Below are 22,226 nucleotides of genomic sequence, written 5' to 3' on the forward strand. Positions count from 1 at the left end.
ATCCTTCTCAACCCCATTCTCCCGCCTTTCCCCTGTATCCTTTGATGCCCCAACAAATCAAGAACCTTATACTCAAGGATTATATTTGTTATTTTTTGCAACTGCAAAGCACAAAATTAATTGAAAGCAAAAAAATGGAGCTGGGAATAATGTCTTAGTTTGTTTTTACTTCAGTCAAGTCAAATTAAATGAGGCACCCATATCTGATGTGATGCTATGTGGTATACGATTCACATAATCAATTTCCCATAATGAATTAAACAAATAAAGAAATCTTGCTCAAACAGTAGATTTACAATATTACTCAAATATTGCTGGAATATTAGATGCACAACAATGTCTTAAAAGGAAAAAAGCCACTCAGTCTGACCAATCCTTTTCCGTTTTGCCTCCCAGTCTTTTTAGTCAATGTGCAGATTTGCCTCACTTCTCACAAACAGTTGCCTGCTTTGAATTGAATTGACTTTATTTCTTACAGCCTTCACAAACATGAGGAGTAAAAATCTTTATGTTACATCTCCATCTAAATGTGCAATCATAGTAATTTATAATAAATAGAGCAGTCAATGTAATACGGAGTACACTCAAATCAGTGTGAGTTCATCAGTCTGATGGCCTGGTGGAAGAGGCTATCCCAGAGCCTGTTGGTCCTGGCTTTTATGCTGCGGCACCATTTCCTGGATGGTAGCAGCTGGAATAGACTGTGGTTGGGTCCCCAGTGATCCTACAGGCCCTTTTTACACACCTGTCCTTGTAAATGTCCTGAATCATGACAAGTTCACAACTACATATGTGCTGGGCTGTCTGCACCACTCTCTGCAGAATCCTGTGATTAAGGGAGGTACAGTTCCTATACTAGGCAGGAATGCAGCCAGTCAGGGTGCTCTCAATTGTGCCCCTGTAGAAAGTTCTAAAGATTTGCGGCCCCACACCAAACTTCTCAACCATCTGAGGTGAAAGAGGTGCTGATATGCCTTTTTCACCACACAGCTGGTGTGTACAGGCCACGTGAGGTCCTCGGTGATGTGGATGCCGAGGAACTTAAAGCTGTTCACCCTCTCAACCCCAGATCCATTAACATCAACAGGGGTTAGTCCTTCTCCATTCCTCCTGCAATCCACAACCAGCCCCTTTGCTTTTGTGACATTGAGGGAGAGGTTGTTTACTTGACACCACTGTGTCAGAGAACTGATGTTTGGTGTGTTAGTAAGTGAGCATGCTCACTTTTTTTTTGTAATTTATTTTTAATGGCTTTAGCTGTGATGTTACACATCAGAATTGAACCTGAGAATTATTGATGGGCATGGGTCAATAAGAAGTTCACACAACCATAATAGTTCAAAGAAAGAAATCTCAGTTGGATTCAGCATGGATTTAAGATATTGGAATATTTGTTCATTGTCCCAATATTTGCAAATCTAACTGGCATTTACTTTTACTGCAGCACAGTCATTAAATATCATATTAGTCAAACATGCATTTGAACAAAGATCTTAATTCTGAAGTAATTAATTCGTAAGACTGTAAGACCATAAGATATTGGAGCAGAATTAGGCCATTTGGCCCAGTGAGTCTGCTCTATCATTTAATTATCTCTGATTTATATTTCCCTCTCTATTCATTTCACTTGCCTTATCCCCATGATACCCTTACCAATCAAGAAACTACCAACCTCTGCTTTAAATATACCCAATGACTTTGCTTCCATTGAATTTCACTAATTTGCCACCTTCTGGTTAAACAAATTTCTCCTCATCTCTGTTCTAAAGGGACATCTCTCTATTCTGAGGCTCTGCCCTCTGGTTCTAGATTCTCAGACTAATGGAAACAACTTCTCCATGTCTACCCTCAATCAATTAATAAGAAGCTAACAATTAGAAAAATACACATGTTATCATCTTTTTCATGCTAGTTATTTGTATTGCAACTATTTTTCTATCATGTACAAACCATTGCCAACAGATGATAATTGGTTCATGATATCTCCACCCCTTCCACTGTTGGTTGCATTTTGTCAAAAGCATTTGAACCTAAATTGAGTTAGTTGGACTCAGATTTTAATAAACAGATCCATTGTCTGATAATGCATAGCTAAATTGATTGAAATTTAATGTCAGAAATAAATTCAAAGTGAACGTATCAAAAGCCTTAAAATTAGACCTACTGATATCAGCCAATTCCACCCTGGGAAAAAGTCGCTAGCTATACACTCTATCTATGCCTCTTATCATCTTGTACACCTCTATCAATTCATCTCTCATCCTCCTATGCTCTGAAGAGAGAAGCACTAGCTTGCTCAAACTATTTTTATAAACATGCCCTCTAGTCCTGACAACATGCTGGTAAATCACCTCTGCACTCTCTCTAAAGCTTCTGCATCCTTCCTAAAATGAGGTGACAGAACTGAACACAATATTCCAAGTGTGGCTAACCTGGGCTTTATAGAGTTGCAACATTACCTTGCAGCTCTTGAACTCAATCCCTGACAAATGAAGGCCAACATATCATATGTATTCTTAACAACCTTATCAACTTACATGGCAATTTTGAGGGACTTTCGGACATGAAACACAAGATTTCTCTGTTCCTATACACTGCCAAGAATCCTTTCATTATCCTAGTATCCTGGAATCCTTTCATTAGCCTTCAAGTTTGACTTTCCAGAATGAATGACTTCACAGCTTTCTGTGTTGAAAACCATCTGCCACTTCTCAGCCCAGCTCTGCAGCCAGTTGGAATCCTCTCCACTGTACATATGTACAAATCTGTAAGTCTTTGGAAACGTAATAGATCTCCTCAAACTATGGAAGTAGACACCTGGTGTGATTACATTAATGTATTAGGCACAATATAGATCTTTTGAGATGTTGGCACCCATGAACTTAAACCTGCTCACTCTTTTCAGTGCTAACCTCTCAATAAGGACTGCTGTGTATTCCCCTGAGTTCTCATTCCTGAAGTCCACAATCAGTTTCTTGGTCTTGCTGATATTGAATGCAAGGTTGTTTCCGAGACATCTAGCCAATTTATCTTTCTCGATAAGCCAATAAAACCAGAAATTTTATATATATACACACACACACACACACACACACACACACACACACACACACACACACACACACACACACACACACACACACACACACACACACACACACATATACTTACTTACTGCCCGTTACACCGCTGCCATTTAGGGCAGCAATATAGACCCTCACTGTCTGGTGGTGTACAGGGTTTACTTCATCATGTCAGTAGCTTCCTCTTGGTTTTCATTACTGCCAGTCATGCAAGTTCTGGGTGGAGAATCAGGAATACCATCTCACACAGATGGAGAAGAATTCTTCATTGTTGTTTTACTAGTTAGTTGTTAGCCCTGAGTTGAAGTGTGTGTGTGTGTGTGTGTGTGTGTGTGTGTGTGTGTGTGTAATTCTACAAGAAATTAACCATCAATGAAACCTCGCATATGAGCAAAAATCTGCAAGAGGTCATCGAAAAGCAAATTCTCCACTCTAGTTGATGTTTGCACTGTAAGTTGGCCTAGATCATCACTGAGTAACAGTGAATAACTAAGAATGGATATTCAAAGCACTTCCTTGGCAGTTCTACTGCATTTCTCTGAAGTAGGAGATGAAGGAAACCTCAAAGAAAATATCTCTTTAATCTTCCTGCTCGAAGATTTAGGTATGTTTTGTTTCTGCTATTTTGTTTGGCATCTCTGTCTGGCATCTGGCAGGAAGTTCTTCCAAAGTATTATTTTTAATTTTGGAAAAATTAAGCTCACTCAGCGTGTGTTTGTTTATTCATGTACCAAATCAAATACCAGAGTTGGCTTCTGTGGATTTTGTTCCATCAGCAAAACTGACCTGCTGTTGATTTCCTTTTTGTTTCCATGTCATTTACATAGACTCAAAGAAATGGCTCTTTAAGCATCGGTTCTCACGATTCTTGCATGAAATCTCTTCTGCAACCTAATATGATCTGTCTTAAATGTATTATGATTGAAAATGTTAAGTAGTTTGCCCTGCAGTGACTCACAACTATCCTACATTTAAGTTATTACTGTGTAATTATCATAACTGCCTGCTCGTTACTGTTTTGTCAGTAAATGGTCAAGGGAGAAAAAACTTGAAGAACCTTTGAGTTTAATAATTCAGAGACTGATCTTTTGAACTCTCACAAATGCTCCTTTGAATATAACTTTCTGCTTTGTATGTTTCTGTGAAGCCGTAAATGACTTCCTATTGCTTATCCTATTCTACCATTCACTCACTTTTGTTACCATGTATGGAGCAGGTAGGATAAAATGTCAAACAAAATGAAAATTGGTTGCCATGGCAGCACAGTAGTTAACATGATGTTATTACATCTGGAGGTGTCAGAGTTCAATGTTCAATTCTGACACTGTCTGTAAGGAGTTTGTACATTCTCCCCAGGAACGCGTGGGTTTCCTCCAGATGCTCCAGTTTCCTCTCACAGTCCAAAGACATCCTTCCCATGACTCAAGTACCTTTAACGTTGTTAGGATCAGGAAGAGCGGGAACTGAAGTAGGGCTTTAGGCCCTTGAATGCTATTCAGCAAATGTCCAAATGTGTAAGGACAAGATTTATCTCTGATAAACTCATAAACCACCGGTACTCAATAATTTGAAGAGTGTGTAAAGGTTTGAAAGGGGGTTGGGCGGCCGCTGATGCTAGATATAATAGAACATAGAACTACAGCAGAGTGCAGGCCTTTTGGCCAACAAAGCTGTGCTGACCTTTTAATCTACTCTAAGATTAACACTTCCCTTGTACATTGCTCTCACTTTTTCTACCATCCATATACCTATCTAATGTCCCTAGCTTATCTGCCTCTACCACCACCTCTGGCAGTGCATCCTACACACCCACCCCAAACATTATCGATACTCTTCAAAGACTGTCTGCCTGGCGACCGTGGTCACATATCCAGGACTTGTGATATACACCAGCAACCCATACAACCATCCACCACCTGTTGCCATGGTTTCATGTGACTCTGATCAGGGGGCTAATCAGGTGCTAAACTTTGCCCAAGGATGACCTGCAGGCTAGCAGTGGGAACGAGAGCCTTACTCTTCCTTTGGGGGGAGACATATCGCCACTCCGCCACCCATTACCTTTGACATCCCGCCACATAGGTTCCTCCAATCACCTTGCATTACACCGGCACGATACACTGTCTTCCAGACAAGCAAGAACAATTGCCTTAACAAGGATCCATTTCAATATATGCCATTACAGCAATATATGCTTCAAATCATAGAATTCATGTTTATGTGTATGCTAATGCAATCAGGAAACATTGTTATATTGTCTGTGCTCTTATTTCTGTGATATGGAAGCAATTTGAATTATCTGTACTGAAAAAAATATAGGTAATTAGTACTACAATACAGAACTTATTAACAGACAGGTTGGTTGGTATGCAAATATAGTCAGTAATTATAAACTATTCTACAGCTTACACTGCCAATATCTGATTTGTTTCAATTACTTATACTTATTTATTGATTATTTATAGAAGTACAGCCTGGAATAGGCTCTTCTGGCCCTTCGAATTGTGCTGCCCAGCAACTCCGTATTTAACACTAGTCTATTGTTGAGGTATGTCAGAATACAGATGAAAGCAGAATGATACAGCAGGAAGTTGGTAGATTTATTGAGTAGGCGAAGCTGGAGAAAATGGAATTAGAACATGAGGAAGTATGAATTTGTTTATGATGGATCCTAGAAAGTCAAACCTTCCTTTGTGTGATGTGAAAGTTAAGAAGACAAGAAATCTGTTTTGCCTTTTGAGTCTGCTCCACCATTTGATAATGGCTGATTTATTATCCCTCTCTACCCCATCCTTCTTTGTCACTCCAGAGAAAACAACCTAAACTTGTGCAATCTGTGATCAGGAGACACAATTCCATGGATGAACGTTTGGAGATAGTAATCACAACTGCCTGACCTTAGCATAGCCATGTACTCACTTGCCCAGAGACTGCAGAAGCCCATTAAGAGGATACCTAACAATTATTCTGCCTAGCTCCTTTGACCTGCACATCCCATCTATGTCCTAATCCAAATGTGGAAATTGAACCCACGTCCATCACTTCGGCTGGAAGTATAGAATGAGCTGCCAGCAGATGTGGTGGGTACTGATTTAGTTGTAACATTTTAAGAACAGTTTGGACATGTAAATGGACAGGAGGAGTGTGATGGGCTGTGGGTAGATGGGACAAAGTAGAATAACAACTCAACAGACGAAATGGGCTATAGGGATTGTTTCTGTGTTGTAGTGCTCTATATATACTTACATACAGGGGAGATAATACATTTTAAACACAAAAAAAAACATGTATCAGGAACATATAAGTCATCTACAGAGGGAAATGGACAACCTGCTTTTCAGGTCAGGACCCTTCATCTGACTGTCCAAATAATAGGTCTTGACTCAAAATGTCAAATGTCCATTTCCTTCAGAGATGATACATGACCTGCTGAATTCCTCCTGTAATTTGTTTTTTGCTTTAATATTCTGGTCCACACATTTAAGCACTGATTTCTTTCTTTCTTTCTTTTTCAATCTTTTTATTAAATTTCATATATAAAAAAAAACAACACAAAATAATGAATAGATTACAGATTCAATAAACTTGAGATTACATTAGTAATAGGATAATAATATCCTATTAAAACATCCATCAACAAAAGGTACATAAATCAATCAAGTCTATATAAATATATATGAAAAACAAAAATAATCGTCAAAAAAAGAAAAAAAAAATTGAAATTATATATGAGAAAAAATATATAATGAAAAAAAATACTAAACTAAAACTAACATGGGCAATAATAGCACTTTATAAATATATAAAGGTGTCAAGAAAAGAACTCCAGAACTCCATACCTGAACAAGTATAAGTAGAGAAAAGGATCTGAAATAAGCCAAATTAATTCATATGAAAGTGTCGAATAAATGGTCCCCAGGTTTCTTCAAATTTAATTGAAGAATCAAAGATAGTGCTTCTGATTTTTTCCAAACTCAGATAAGAAATAGTTTGGGAGAACCACTGAAATGTAGTAGGAGGATTTACTTCTTTCCAGTTTTGTAATATAGACCTTCTGGCAATTAATGTTACAAAGGCAATCATTCGTCTGATTGAAGGGGAAAGCTGATTGCCATCTTCATTTGGTATACCGAAAATTGCAGTAATAAAATGGGGTTGTAAATCGATATTCCATACTGAGGAAATGACATCAAAAGTGTCCTTCCAATAGTTATGTAAAGTGGGACATGTCCAAAACATGTGAGTCAATGAAGCCACTTCTAAGTGACATCTGTCACATTGAGGATTAATATGCGAATAAAATCGGGCAAGTTTATCTTTAGACATATAAGCTCTATGTACAATTTTAAATTGTATTAAAGCATGTTTAGCACAAATAGAGGAGGAATTAACCATTTGTAAAATTTTTTCCCATTTATCTGTTGATATATTACATCGAAGTTCTTTTTCCCATTCTTGTCTAATTCTATCCGATATTTCTGGCTGTATCTTCATAATCATGTTATAAATAAAAGCTACTAATCCCTTCTGACAAGGATTAAAAGTAAAAATCAAATCTGAAAAATCCGATGGAGTTGAATTAGGAAAAGATGGAAGAATTTTATGTAAGAAATTTCTAATTTGTAAGTATCTAAAAAAATTAGATTTAGGTAATTCAAATTTGTTGGATAGTTGATCAAAAGACATCAAAGTACCTTCAAAAAAAAGATCACGAAAACATTTTATACCTTTCCTTTTCCATATACTAAAAGCTTGATCTGTCAATGAAGGTTTGAAAAAAAAATTACATAAAATAGGGCTGTCCAGAGCAAAGTTTTTCAGATTAAAGAATTTGCGAAATTGAAACCAAATTCGTAGTGTATGTTTAACAACAGGGTTAGATATCTGTTTATTGAATTTGGCTAAATCAATAGGAAGAAAAGAACCAAGAACGGAAAATATAGAATATCCCTTAACCTCACTACATTCCAAATTTACCCACTGTGGGCACACAGGTGAATCCAAATCTAGTTTCCAGTACATTAGGTTACGAATATTATTCGCCCAATAATAAAATCTAAAGTTAGGTAAAGCTAGACCACCATCTTTTTTAGACTTTTGTAATTGCCTTTTGCTTAACCTAGGATTTTTATTTTGCCAAACAAATGAGGAAATCTTTGAATCAATATTATCAAAAAAAGATTTAGGAATAAAAATTGGTAAAGCTTGGAATAAATATAAAAATTTCGGTAAAATCATCATTTTAATAGCATTAATCCGACCAACTAATGATAAAAATAAGGGAGACCATCTAGTAGTAAGTTGCTGAATTTGATGAAGCATAGGTAAAAAATTCAGTCCAAATAAATCTTTATATTTCTTGGTGATTTTTATACCTAAATAGATAAAGTTATCAGTAACAACTTTAAATGGCATCCTATCACTCAATAAAGTTTGCGCGTTTAAAGGGAATAACTCACTCTTATCTAAGTTTAACTTATAACCAGAAAAACTACCAAATTGAGCCAACAAGGATAAAATAGCAGGAATAGACCTACTAGGATTAGAAATATATAACAACAAATCATCAGCATAAAGCGATAATTTGTATAACTTCTCATTACGGGTAATACCAAAAATATTAGGAGACTCACGAATAGCAATAGCTAAAGGTTCTAATGCAATATTAAATAATAAAGGACTTAAAGGACAACCTTGTCTCGTACCACGAGATAATTGAAAAAAAGAGGATCTATAATTATTTGTAAGAACAGAAGCAACAGGTTTATAATATATTAATTTAATCCATGATATAAAATTAGGACTAAAATTAAAGTTTCTCAATGCATTAAATAAATATGTCCATTCAACTCTATCAAAGGCTTTTTCAGCATCTAATGAGATAACACATTCTGGAGTTGTAGGTGATGAAGTATAAATTATGTTAATCAATTTTCTAATATTAAAAAAGGAATATCGATTCCTAATAAAACCAGTTTGATCTTCTGAAATAATCTGTGGTAATACCTTTTCTAATCTAATGGCTAAAATTTTTGTAAGAATCTTAGAGTCTACATTTAATAATGATATAGGGCGATAAGATGCACATAAGGTAGGATCTTTATCTTTTTTAAGAATTAAAGAGATAGTAGCTTCATAAAACGATTGAGGTAATCTCTTCTTAACAAACGCATCATTAAAGATTTCACATAGCCAAGGAGAAAGCAATAAAGAAAAAGTTTTAAAAAATTCTACAATAAAACCATCAGGACCAGGAGCTTTCCCTGAATTCATTGATGAGATAGCCTCTCTTATTTCATCCATAGAAATAGGAGCATCAAGCAAGCTACAATCTTCATCTATCAGTTTAGAAATATTCAAATTATTAAAAAAATTATCCATCGTAAACCGGTCACCGTCAAATTCTGATTGATATAAAGATTTATAAAAATCTTGAAAAGTGTTATTGATTTCTTTATAATCAGTAGTTAAATTACCGTCTTGTTTACGAATTTTAATAATTTGTCGCTTAGTCGAAATAGCTTTTAATTGATTAGCTAACAATTTACCAGTTCGATCACTATGAATATAAAATTGAGCCCTAGTCTTAATTAATTGATTCTCAATTGAAGAAGATAATAATAAACTATGTTCCATTTGAAGCTCAACTCTCTTCTTATAAAGTTCTTTGGTAGGAGTAACGGAATAAATCTTATCAATTTCTTTAATTTTATCCACCAATAAAGCTATATCTGAATATCTTTGTTTTCTTTTACCAGCGGAATATGAAATAATTTGTCCACGAATAAAAGCCTTGAAAGAGTCCCAAAGTATTCCTTTATCAATCTCTTCATTATAGTTTGTTGAAAAAAATAAGTCAATTTGTTGTTTTATGAAGGTAATAAATTCTGGATCTTGAAGTAAAGTAGCATTAAGTCTCCAAGATCTAGTATTGATAGAAGAATCCGAAATCTTGATAGATAACTTCAAAGGCGCATGATCCGAAATAGCAATAGAATCGTATTTACAATCAATAACATCTGTTAATAAACGATGATCAATAAGAAAGTAATCAATTCTAGAATAACTATGATATACATGTGAAAAAAATGAAAATTCTTTACCTTTAGGGTTCAAAAACCGCCATATTTCAGTAATTCCAGAATCAACCATAAAAGAATTAATAAGTAAAGCTGATCTATTCGGAAGAGTTCGAATAGGTTTAGATCTATCCATCGAAGGATTCAAACAACAATTAAAGTCTCCACCCATAATCAACATATATTCATTCAAATTAGGAAGAGAAGTAAATAAACGTTTAAAAAATTCAGGACAATCAAAGTTTGGAGCATAAATATTAACTAAAACAACTTTCCGATTAAAAAGTGAACCAATTATCAACAAAAATCTACCCTGTGGATCAGAAATAATTTCATAATGTGTAAACGAAATTGAGGCGTCTATAAAAATAGACACACCCCTAATTTTAGCGGTACAATTTGAGTGAAATTGTTGACCTTTCCAGAACCTAAAAAAACGTTGATTATCCTCCCTCCTAATGTGGGTCTCCTGTGCAAAAATAATATTAGCGTTCAATCTATGGAATACTTTAAATATTTTTTTACGTTTAATCGGATGATTTAAACCATTAGTATTCCACGAGATAAAGTTAATAGATTTATCCATCATACCAATATTAATTGTGTGTATCATAAAAGGTTAAAAAGACACATAACCCACAATTTAGGAAGAAGGAAAATTGATTCAGGAGCAACCGGAGATCCTGACACCTCAACAATATTAACAATTTAAAGTCAGCCCATAAACTAAAAGCAAAAAAATAAAAAGCAAAAGCATGAAAAAAGATCCCTCCCCCCTCCCCCCACCCTTTGAAAGAAAGCCAAGCGGCAGGCGCATAAACTAATACTAATATTACCCCCATTTCAAGATGGCAGCTCCATAAGAAAATTTTTTAAGAAAAAACTATATAACACCCCAATTAAAATATAGAGTTGCAAAAAAAAAAATATATATATATATATATACCTACATATATATATATATATATATATATATATATATACACATACACATACACACCCATATCAGACAAATCAAAAAAAAAACTAAAATAGTAAAACCAGAAAGATCATTAATAAAAAAAAAATGCACATTAAAGTTTAAAAATGTGATACACCTTTAAAAAAGAAATTCCATATTCAGATACAAAGATGACGTTTCACAAGCCAAGACTTATGGGAAGAAGAAACGACATTTTGAGAAAGCCATATTACAAAATATGAATATAAATTCAGCAATCTAATAAGAAAATATAGTAAAAAAGTTATCAAAATAGAATTTTTTTTTAAAAAAAAGATTTAATAGACACTACAACATATTTAAAAAAAAAACTAAAGAAAAAGAATTCAAAACCTTTGTTCCATTTCTAAATACAGGCAAGCAAATAAACGCTTATAAAAAGTAAAGACTTATGGGAAGAAGAAACGACATTTTGAAAAAAAAATAATTCATTATTACAAAATACAAACGTATATAAAAAAAGGATATTATAAAAATTAAAACAGCATCTATAAGCAATAATAATAGTAGTAAAAAAAAAGACCCAGACCCATAGTTCAAAATAAGAAGTTATAACCCAACTTCCAGGGTTAAAACTTAAAATGAAATAACATCCTCTCTCCAAAAAAAAATCTTCAATGTAACTCATAGTTCAAGTTGCACTAGAGGATCGATATTCTTCAACAAATTTCTTCGCTTCTTCAGGAGTGATAAAAAAGTGTAAACTGTTGTCGGGCAGCACCATTCTAAGCTTCGCTGGATACATTAAAGCTTGTTTAAATCCAATCGAATGAATCTCTGCCATCACTGGTTTAAAAGCGATCCTGGCTTTCATTACTTCATACGAGTAGTCTTCAACTATTCGAAATGAATAATTTCTGTAGGAGATCATACCTTTTTTACGAGCTAATCGAATTAGAAGCTCTTTCTCACGAGGATAATGAAGGCGAACAATCACCGCTCGTGGTTTATCAGACACAGACGAAAGCCTCGCAACTCTATGAGCGCGGTCAATAACAGGTTCATTTTTCAAACCTTCACCACCGAAAATTTCCCACAGTAATTTAGAGAAAAATTCAGTTAAATCACCGGACTCAACTTTTTCGGGAATTCCGACGATGCGCAAATTCTGTCTGCGAGAACGATTTTCAAGATCAGTAATTTTAAACTTGTACTGATCTAAAGTTTTAGCAGTCGACTCTATCTTCTTCTCTAACACTTCAATTGTACGTGCTTTTTCACAAATTGATTGTTCAAGAGTCGTGATCTTATTTCCATGCTGTTGAACCTCTAACGCCTGCGACTGAAACTTAGTTTCAAGCGATTTAACAACTCCTTCAAGATCGGATATTTTCGAAGTAATCCTCCTTTCCAAACTTAACAGTTTACTGTCCAATTTACCTTCTAGTCTGCCTTCCAGAGCCGCAAATTTAGCATCCAGTTTATTGTCCAATTTACTTTCCATAGCCGCAAATTTAACATCCAGTTTAGTGTCCAAAAGACCAACAATTGCGTCGATGGATACAGGATCCTTAGCCGATTTCTTACTTGTAGCCATTTTAGGTTTGACAAGATTAGATCAACTATTATTTTAGGAAAAAAGGGTCAATCAAAGGTAGCAACTCATATGATTAAGTTCGAAAAGGTCTAATTAAAGGGTGATTATAGTTAAAAAAATAAAGAGCGCCTAAAAGGCAGATGCTTACGTCGCCATCTTGAAACTCCACCCCCTCACTGATTTCTATTGTTATGACTGTAAGATGGAGATAATATTCCAAATTTTAGTCATGCCTTTGATGTACACATGGACACAGTTCTGTTCATTTTACCCACTGCATTAGATTCAGGGCCTGAATTTATGACCTGGTATCAATGTTAACAAGATTTGGATATGGAAAGTTCTGTGCCAACTCTAAAGTGAAGTATGGTTTGAAGATTCTTGTAGGCCCACTAGCAAAAGTCTGAATAGTGTGAAAGAGCAACAAACAGCATAAATGAATATTTATTTATTTTAGCTATTAAGATACAGCACAGAATAGGCCCTTCCAGCCCATGGAGTTGTGCTGCCCAGCAACCCTCGATTTAATCCTAGTCATGTCATGGGACAATTTACAATGACCAATTAACCAACCAAATGGTACATCTTTGGACTGTGGGAGGAGACCAGAGCACCCAGAGGAAACCGACTTGGTCACGGGGAGAATGTGCAAAATCCCTACTGGCAACAGCGGGAATTGAGCCTGGGTTGCTGGTATTATAAAACGTTGTGCTAACCCACTATGCTACCATACCACCATTTGAGTTAATTCAAAACTCAAGCCCACCAGTGTCCCCTTATGATGTGACGATTTAAAATGGAGATGAGAAACACCATCAGAGTCGGGCTCGAGGTCACCAGGTAAGCAGAAGTTTCTATCTGAAATTAGTTTATACAGTTCTGTGCTGAAAACAGGACATCTGGAAAGATAAGTAGAATCATAACTAGAATCAGTTTTATTCTCACTGACACGTCATCAAATTTGTTGTTTTGTGACAGCAGTCCAGTGCCGGACAAAAAAGTTATTATAATTAACAATAAATAAATAGATAGATATATAGAGCGTGCAAATGAGGAATAGCGAGGTATTGTTCATGTGTTATTGTGCTGTTCAGCAATCTAATGGCAGAGGTTCCTGTTATCTTGTTATTTTCCTTTGGGTAAAGACGTTATGATCAAAATCGGGTTTATAACATCTGACATATGTTGTGAAATTTGTTGTTTTGTAGCCGCATGACATATAAATTACAATAAGTTTCAAAAAGAAAAGTGCAAAGGAAAAAGAGCAAGGTAGATAACAGAGATAAATAATAGTTGTCCTTAATGTAATATTTTGTTGCGGCACCAGAGGCAGACTTGGAGCAACGGCTACAATAATCTTGTACCTACTGCAGGTTAGGTGAACACTGGATTTGTTTGTCTGTGGTTGCTTGAGGTACAACAATCTGGGTGCAAAGCATTGAAACCTACCTTCAGGCAGTCACTATCGGCGGGAACTTGCTGTTTCTTGACCAGCAGCTGCTCTGGGTAAAGTAGGGTTTGAATCACATCAGAGAGTGTGGATATTGGTTATAAATGGGCTACAGCCTTCCCTGTGATCGAGGACATCATTAAGAGTGAAAGGTTAGATGTACATAACCTACAGTGAAATGTGCTTTTTGCATCAATGGCCAGTACCTTTGGAGCAGGTATTGCCAGGCTTCCAGCACCAACATAGCATGCCCACAACTTTTATTTATTGTTTTATTTATTTATTATGATACATCATGGAATAGGCCCTTCCAGTCCTTAAGGCTGTGTCACCCAGCAACTTTCGACTTAACCCTAGCCTAATCACGGCAATTTACAATGACCGAATAACCTTCCAACCTACCATGTCTTTGGACTGTGGGAGGAAACCAGAGCACCCAGAGGAAACCCATGCATTCACGGGGAGAACGTACAAATTCCTTACAGTCCGAAACCCCGATCTTACAGCCAGTGCTGTGAAGTGTTACATTACCCACTACACTCACCATCTGTGACATGTCCTCTTCTCATTATTACCATGAGGGGGGAGGTACAAGAACCTGAAGACCCATGCTTAATGTTTCAGGAACAATTTCTTCCCACTGCCATCAGATTTCTGTGCCATCCAGGAACTCATGAATATTACCTCACTATTCCGTTTCTGCCCTACTTCAATAATTATTGTAATTTACTGTAATTTTTATGTATTGCACTGTACTGTTGTCTCTGAACAACACATTTCACAACATTTGGCAGTGATAATAAACATGATTCTGAGTCTCATTTCTGTGATCTTTAATTTAATAGCATCCTGACGAAACTGCTCTGTGGGTTGCAAAGAAATGGCAGGTCTAGTGTTAAATTTTACTGCATTCATCCTACCTGGCCAAATGGCAAAATTTGACCCTTGCTTTAGCTCTCGCTAACAACACCAATAAGCTGGCTGGTGGTGTAGTGGCACCTGCACCAGACTTCGAGGCAAGAAGTCCTGGGTTTGAATCTGGCCGGCTCCTTACACACTTTCCATCCATGATGGATTGAGCATGGAGCTAGCAACTCAGCCTCATATAAATCAGACAAAAATGCTAAAGAAACGGCAAGGTTGCAGCTCGATGCGCCACAAAGTGTGTAAAGGGGAAACAACAACAGCATCAGTGGTAGATTTAGAGTCATAGAACACTATAGCATGGAAACAGACGCTTCGGCCCAGCTATTCTGTGCTGAACTATTAATCTGCCCAATCTCATCAGCCTGCACCTGGATCATAGTTCTGCAACACACACAAAATGCTGCAGGAACTCAGTAGGTCAGGCAGCATCAATGGAAATGAATAAACAGTCAATGTTTTGGCTGAGACCCTTGTTCAGGAAGTACTGAATCATTGACTGTTTAGTCATTTCCATAGATGCTGCTTGACCTGCTGAGTTTCTCCAGCAGTTTGTGTGTGTTGCTTTGGATTTCCAACATCTGCACAATTTCTTGTGTGAGTAGTTCTGCATTCTCCTCCCCTTCATGTACCTACACAAATCTCTGAAGTGTTAAAATTGAAACTGTATCCACCACTGGCTGGCAGTTCATTCCACACACTCGCCATCCTCTGAGTGAAGAAGTTCTCCCTCATGTTTTCCTTAAACATTTCACCTTTCACCCTTAACCCTTGACCTCTAGTTCTGGACTCACCCAAGCTTCATGGAAAAAGACCTGCTTGCATTTACCCTATCTATACCACCCATAACTTTTGCATACCTCTATCAAATACCTTGTCATTCTCCTACTCTCTAATAAAGTTCTAACCTATTCAACCCTTCCCTATAACTCAAGTTCTCAAGTCCTGGCAATATGCTTGTATATTTTTTCTGGACTCTTTGAATCTTTCCTGTAGATAGGTGACCAGAACCATACACGATGCCCCGAACTAGGCCTCACCAACATCTTAAACAATTCCATCATAACATCCCAACACCTGTACTCAATATTTTGTTCAATTGCTTGGTGAGTACACACTATCTTCGTTATATGTGGGGGATACATTCCTCGCAGTTGACACCTAATGTGAAATTGCATAATGTGACTAATCATTTAAATGGAGAAAATAGGAATGCATTCTGGAGGGCTTCCTAATTATGTTTTATCTGTAATTTATTCACATACCAATACGACACAAAAGCAGTACCACAAGGCAACATTCATATTATATTTCATCATTTAAGGTAATATTCAATGTAATAAATCATAGAAAGTTAACATACTAGCGTGTACAGTACTTACCAACAGTGGCAGGTGTGTTCACTCCGGGAGATGAGTGGTTCTTGTGGTGTCGGGCAGCTTTACGTGGATGAGGTGGATGGTTGTGTGTCATCAGGATCATCGAGGACTGCAAGGGGTGAAGGAAGACTCACAGAACTCTCACAGACCTGACCTCTTTCCAGGATTCATCAATGTTGTTGATGGCATGTCTGATGTTGAAGGACTTCCACCATTCCCTCACCGTTGGTAAACTCCCAGGATTTTCAAAATTGTCTGTTGTTGCAGCATCGGAGAGATAGTTTGCCATAAAAAATACACCTTGGTAGAGTGGTTGAATCAGTGATGTTGTGTCAGGTGGCAGGAAACGCACTGTTATGTTAAGATGAAGGCTGTCCAAATGTCCAGGATGGGCTGGCACATTGTCAAGCAACAAAAGAACTTTAAAGGCAAGATTCTGTTCCCAGCAGTAGTGTTCAGCCTCAACAGCAAAATGATTAGCAAACCAATCTTCAAAGTGACCCATGCTTTCTTGTTAATTGCACAGTGGACAGGAAGCATATTCTTACTCAAACCCTTAAGAGCACCGGGGTTTAGTGAATGGTAAACTAAGAAAGGCTTCAATTTACAGACTCCTTCAGCATTAGAGCACATAAGCAAAGTCAGCCTATCCTTTGCTGCCTTGAAACCTGATGCAGATTTTTCATCCTTACTTATGTAAGTGCATTTTGGCATATGCTTCCAAAAAAGCCCGGTCTCGTCTGACGCCACCCTGTTTATAATTTCCAACTTTTTTTCAAGTGTTAAAGCGGTTCTCTGCCACTTGGCTGATGGCCCAGGACTTGACATCGGGCACTTAGGAGGCATAGTTAAATATTTCAGGCACAAAATCACTGCACCATAGGTAAAAACAACAAAAGTTTAAGAGCACAAGATCGCACATTCACACGTTGCCAAAACCAATGCAAGACTGGCGGGAGTGAGACTGTGAGGCGTGCGCACATGACTTGTATTGGCGGGGAAGCAGGGCTTCTCATCCCAACAGTGAGACTGTGAGATGTGTGCATGTGACTTGTAATGGCGGGAAAGCAGTGCTCCTTGCATAACTGTGAATCCACATAGTCTGAAGACACATGTAACGAGGATAGGGTGTATATTCAAAAGAACTATATGGGTAAGTATCTATAGTACAATGGAAAGTCCATGAGTAATTACTTGTCACTAATAGGACTACTCCATAAAATTGCTTACTTGCTAAGGATAGAAATGATTTAAGAGTCATGCCACAGCATAACACTGAATTCAAGCTCTGCGATCTGAACACCCTTTAATGCAGTGGTTCCCAACCTTTTCTATGCCCCACACCCCTAGGAAATGTTTGATTAATGTTCGCACCCCCTACAAAAGTAATATCACATTTGAAGATGAAGGTCTAATTTCTAATTTTTGAACCACAAATTGAACCACATACAATACTATGGGTGAACAAATTGAACTTAAAAAAAATAAGCTTTTAACTCAGTGCATAAAATGCAAATATAAATTGAGCAATTAGATTCTAATTTATTCAGAAAAAAATTGTAAACAGTAAATTGATGAGGCTGCTCAACTCTGAGGTGTAACTTCCCAGGTAACACTGATGAGACTCCTCAACGCTGACTCGGGCAGCGGGAGACTGGAGTGAGTTTACGTCTCTCTTGACTCGGACAGCAGGAGACTGGAGTGTGCTTGGGACAAACGTTACTACCACTTCTCAAGGCACACTGGTAGCTGGCTGAGTGATGACTCGTGACTCGTCACTCAAGGTCACAAGCCACTCTTTGTCGCGCCCGCTGAAATTCCATCTCGCACCCCCTGGGGGTGCGGGCACCCCAGGTTGGGGACCCCTGCTTTAATGGAACTGTATTAATTGCACACATTATTCATTACAACACCATTTACAATAGATGAATATTCCAATGCTTCCTGCAGAACATATTTGTACTTACAGTGGGTGGCATTTTGGAAATATGTTCAGTTTAATAACACAAAGAATAAAGCCCTCAATCATACAGTGCTGGTGTCACAAAACAGCATGAGCTCGGCAATTTTCTTTCCAGCTCTTCTGAAAGAGATTAGAATAATTAAAGTCTTGTTAGTTTCTGCTAAATTTGCTGTGAATAACATGGAAACTCTTTGAGAGAACATAACCCTCAGGATCTTTACTTAAATTAACAATTTGTATGAATATTTATTTCAGCAGATCGTTTTGCTGTAATATTCAAGTAACTGCGAAATTAAAGCTGCTCCAGATATGTATTTTCTTGGTTGATCCTACTTTAGAAAATAAATTTATTAGTACACTCTGTGCCCACTTTACTAGTAACTGCTGTAACTAATAACGCGGCCACTGCATGCATGTGCATGGTCTTCTGCTGCAGCTTGAAGAACGTTGTCTACTTCAAGGTTCAATGTACAGCTTATCTGCACACCACTGTTGTAACATGTGATTATTTGGGTTACCACCTCCTTTCTGTCAGCTTGAACCAGTCTGGCTATTCTCATCTGACCTCTCTCTTTAACAACCATTTTTACCCACAGAACTGTTGCTCACTGGATGTATTTTATTTTTCACACAGTTGTCTTTAATCTACAGAGACTGTTGTGTGTGAATATTCCAAGAGATCAGCATTTTCTGAGATACCACCCCATCTGGCACCATGTCAGTCACATTTCTTCCCCATTCTGATGTTTGGTCTATACAACTGACCCCCTTGACCATATCTGTATGCTTTTGTGCATAGAGTTGCTGCCACATGATTGGCTGACTAGATATTTGCATTTATGAGCAGGTGTACAGGTGTAACTAATTGAGTGGCCAATGAGTATATTTCCAAATTCAGGAGCTCTGAGAAGGGCTGTGTGAGTTCTCATAGCACTGACCTGCTTCTCATAGTGCGTGGGGAAAATCGTGAATATTTTGAATATTTTATTACATTGTAATTGTAAATTAGATATCATGATTTTCCAAGTTGATTGCCTAAGAGTCTAAAGATCAATTGGAGCAAGTTTGGGAGAAATTCTGATTTTTAAAAGTACGATCACTTATGCTTAACTTTTCTATTTTATATCTCTGTGGAAGGTTTAATAGCCTACTTTTATGTTATTCAAAAACACAAGAGATTCTGCAGATGCTGGAAATCCAGAGCAACACACAAACTGCTGAAGGAGCTCAGCAGGTTAGGCGTCATTTATGGAAATCAGTAAAGAGTTGAGGCTTCAGGCTGATACTCTTCATCAGTACTGGAAAGGAAGGTAGAAGATACCAAAATAAAAAGGTGGGGAGAAGGGAAAGGAGGACAAGCTAGAAGGTGACAGATTGAAGCCAGGTAGGGTGGGAAAGGCAAAGGATGGAAAAAAAAGGAATCTGATAGGAGAGGAGAGTGGACCAAGGAGAAAGGGAAGAAGGAGGGGCACCAGGAGAGGTGCTAAGCAGGTGAGGAGAAGAGGTGAGAGGCTAGAGTTGGAATAGAAGGAGAGGGAATGTGTAGCAGAAAAAAGAGAAAAAGTACAGGAAGGAGAAATCAATGCTCATGCCTTCAGCTTAAAAGCTACCTCGATGGGATGTGAGATGTTGCTCCTCTAACCTGAGTGTGCCCTCATCACAGCAGATGAGGAGACCATGAACCAACATGTCAGATCAAGAATAGGGATAGGAATTAAAATAATTGGCCTCTGAGAAATTCCACTTCAGACAGATGGAGCAAAGGTTCTCGACATAGTTGTCCTCCAGTTTATGTTGCGTCTCAGCATTACTTCAGGAGCACAGGATAAAATGGGACACCCCAACAGATTCTCAGATGAAGTGTTGCCTTGCTGGGATAGAGGAGGTGAATGGGCAGGTGTAGCATTTCTCTCGTTTGCAGGGATTAGTCAGGAGGGATGAATGGACAAAGGAATCACAGAGGCAATACCCCCTGCAGAAAGCAGAGAGTTGTCAGGGGGAGATAAAGATGTGTTTGGTGGTAAGATCTCTTTGAAGATGGTGGAAGTTGTGAATGTTGTGTTGGATATGGAGCCTCATGGAGGTGAGGACAAGAGGAACTCTATCCCTCTTAAGGTGAGCACAAATGTCCAAGAAATGGAGGAGATGTGGGTGAGGGCAGCATCAGTGGTGGAGGAAACAAAACCCCATTCTTTGAAGGAGGACATCGCTGATGACCTGGAAAGGAAGCCTCATCCTGGGAACAGATGCAGTAGAGACTATGTACTGGGAAAAGGGAATAGTATTTTTATAGAAGATAGGGTGGGAATTGGTAAGTTTATAAATTATGTTGATAGTTTGTCTGCAGAGATGGAGATAGAGAGAGGCACAGTGGGGGAGCTGTGTGGCCTCAGTCATGCCGAGAACTAGGCCTCAAGCCACAGTGTCATCCTTCTACAGCTGCCTGGAGAGTTATGCACTCCACCAGAGGTGGTTTGGTACGGTGAGTAAGCTGGAGTTGGTGCTGCCCCCCAGTGTTCACTTGGTAGAAGACAAGCTGTATTGTGCTTGACTGCAGACTGCTGCAACATTGACGGACTCAGGGTCATGGACTATATTTTTTGTGTGACTATTTTACTAATATATGTGCTTGCTACCTTATATGTGCCTTCCACTGTGTGTGTGTATGTTCTGTACCTTGGCCCCGGAGTAATACTGCTTTGTTTGGCTGTATTCATGTATGGTTGAGTGACAATTAAACTTGAACGTGAACTTGAAAGGGGAGTGAGGTGCCAAAAATGGACCGTGGATTTAAGGGCAGGGAGAAAGTTTGAGGTAAAGTTGAGGAAATTGAGGTGCTCAGCACGGGAGCATGAAGCAACACCTTTGCAGCCATCAGTGTAGTACAGAAGGAGATGAGGGCCATTACGAGGGAAGGCTTGGAATATGGACAGTTCCATGCAGTTAACCAAACCGCAGGCGCAGTTGGGGCCCATGTGGGCACCATTACGATCTCTTGAAGTGGAAGGAGTCGAAGGAGAAATTGTTGAGGGTGAGGACCAGTCCTGCCAGACGGATGAGGGTGCTGGTGGAGGGGAAACTGGTTGGGTTTTGCTTGGATGTTATGCTCTTGTATTGCCTATGGAAATTCATAAACATAATTAAGATGATTAAAACTAACTGAAATTTTCTGCAACATCTGGATAAAGAATGGAAATGCTGGAAATCTGAAACAAGCAGAAAATGCTACCAACATTCACCAGGTCCATCAGCTTACATGAAGAGATAGATAATTAACCTGTGTGTCCTGTAGCCTTTTATCAGAAATGAGAAAGTGAGAGGAAAAGCCTGTTTCAAGTACAGAGAGGGTTGGAGTGGCAGATACAGAGGAAAATTTTTGCAAGAGGCAGCAGACAGATAGGTTGCCAAGGAACTAATTATTTTAAATTCTGGACCCTATCACAGACATTCTATCTGTTGACTCCATCCCTATGCCTCTCTGTAATCTGAACCAATTTTATGTGAAGCAGCTGATGGGTGGAATTTCCAACCATTAATATTGTCATCCTGCTGATTTAATAGAACATAGAGCACTTCACAACCCAGTACAGGCCTTTTGGTCCACAGTGTTGTACCAACCTTTTAACCTACTCTAAGATCAAACCAGCCCTTTTCTCTCACATAGCCCTCCATTTTTCTATCATCCATGTGCCTCCACCACCTCTGACAGGGCTTTTTATGCACTCACCACTGTCAGTGTAAAACCTTACCTCTGACCTCCCTCCTATGCTTTCCGCCAATCACATTAAAATTATGCCCCTGGCATTTGCCC

At 38.0% G+C, this 22,226-nt stretch overlaps 1 protein-coding gene across 1 annotated transcript in view; it reads left to right on the forward strand.

The window, feature by feature from the left end:
* LOC132404996 (A disintegrin and metalloproteinase with thrombospondin motifs 12-like) overlaps positions 1–22,226 on the forward strand; it is a 626,192-nt gene that overhangs the window by 601,450 nt on the left and 2,516 nt on the right. The gene's annotated exons all lie outside the window — the stretch shown is intronic.

Source organism: Hypanus sabinus, chromosome 14 (genome assembly GCF_030144855.1).
Source record: "Hypanus sabinus isolate sHypSab1 chromosome 14, sHypSab1.hap1, whole genome shotgun sequence".
Classification (NCBI taxonomy): Eukaryota; Metazoa; Chordata; class Chondrichthyes; order Myliobatiformes; family Dasyatidae; genus Hypanus; species Hypanus sabinus.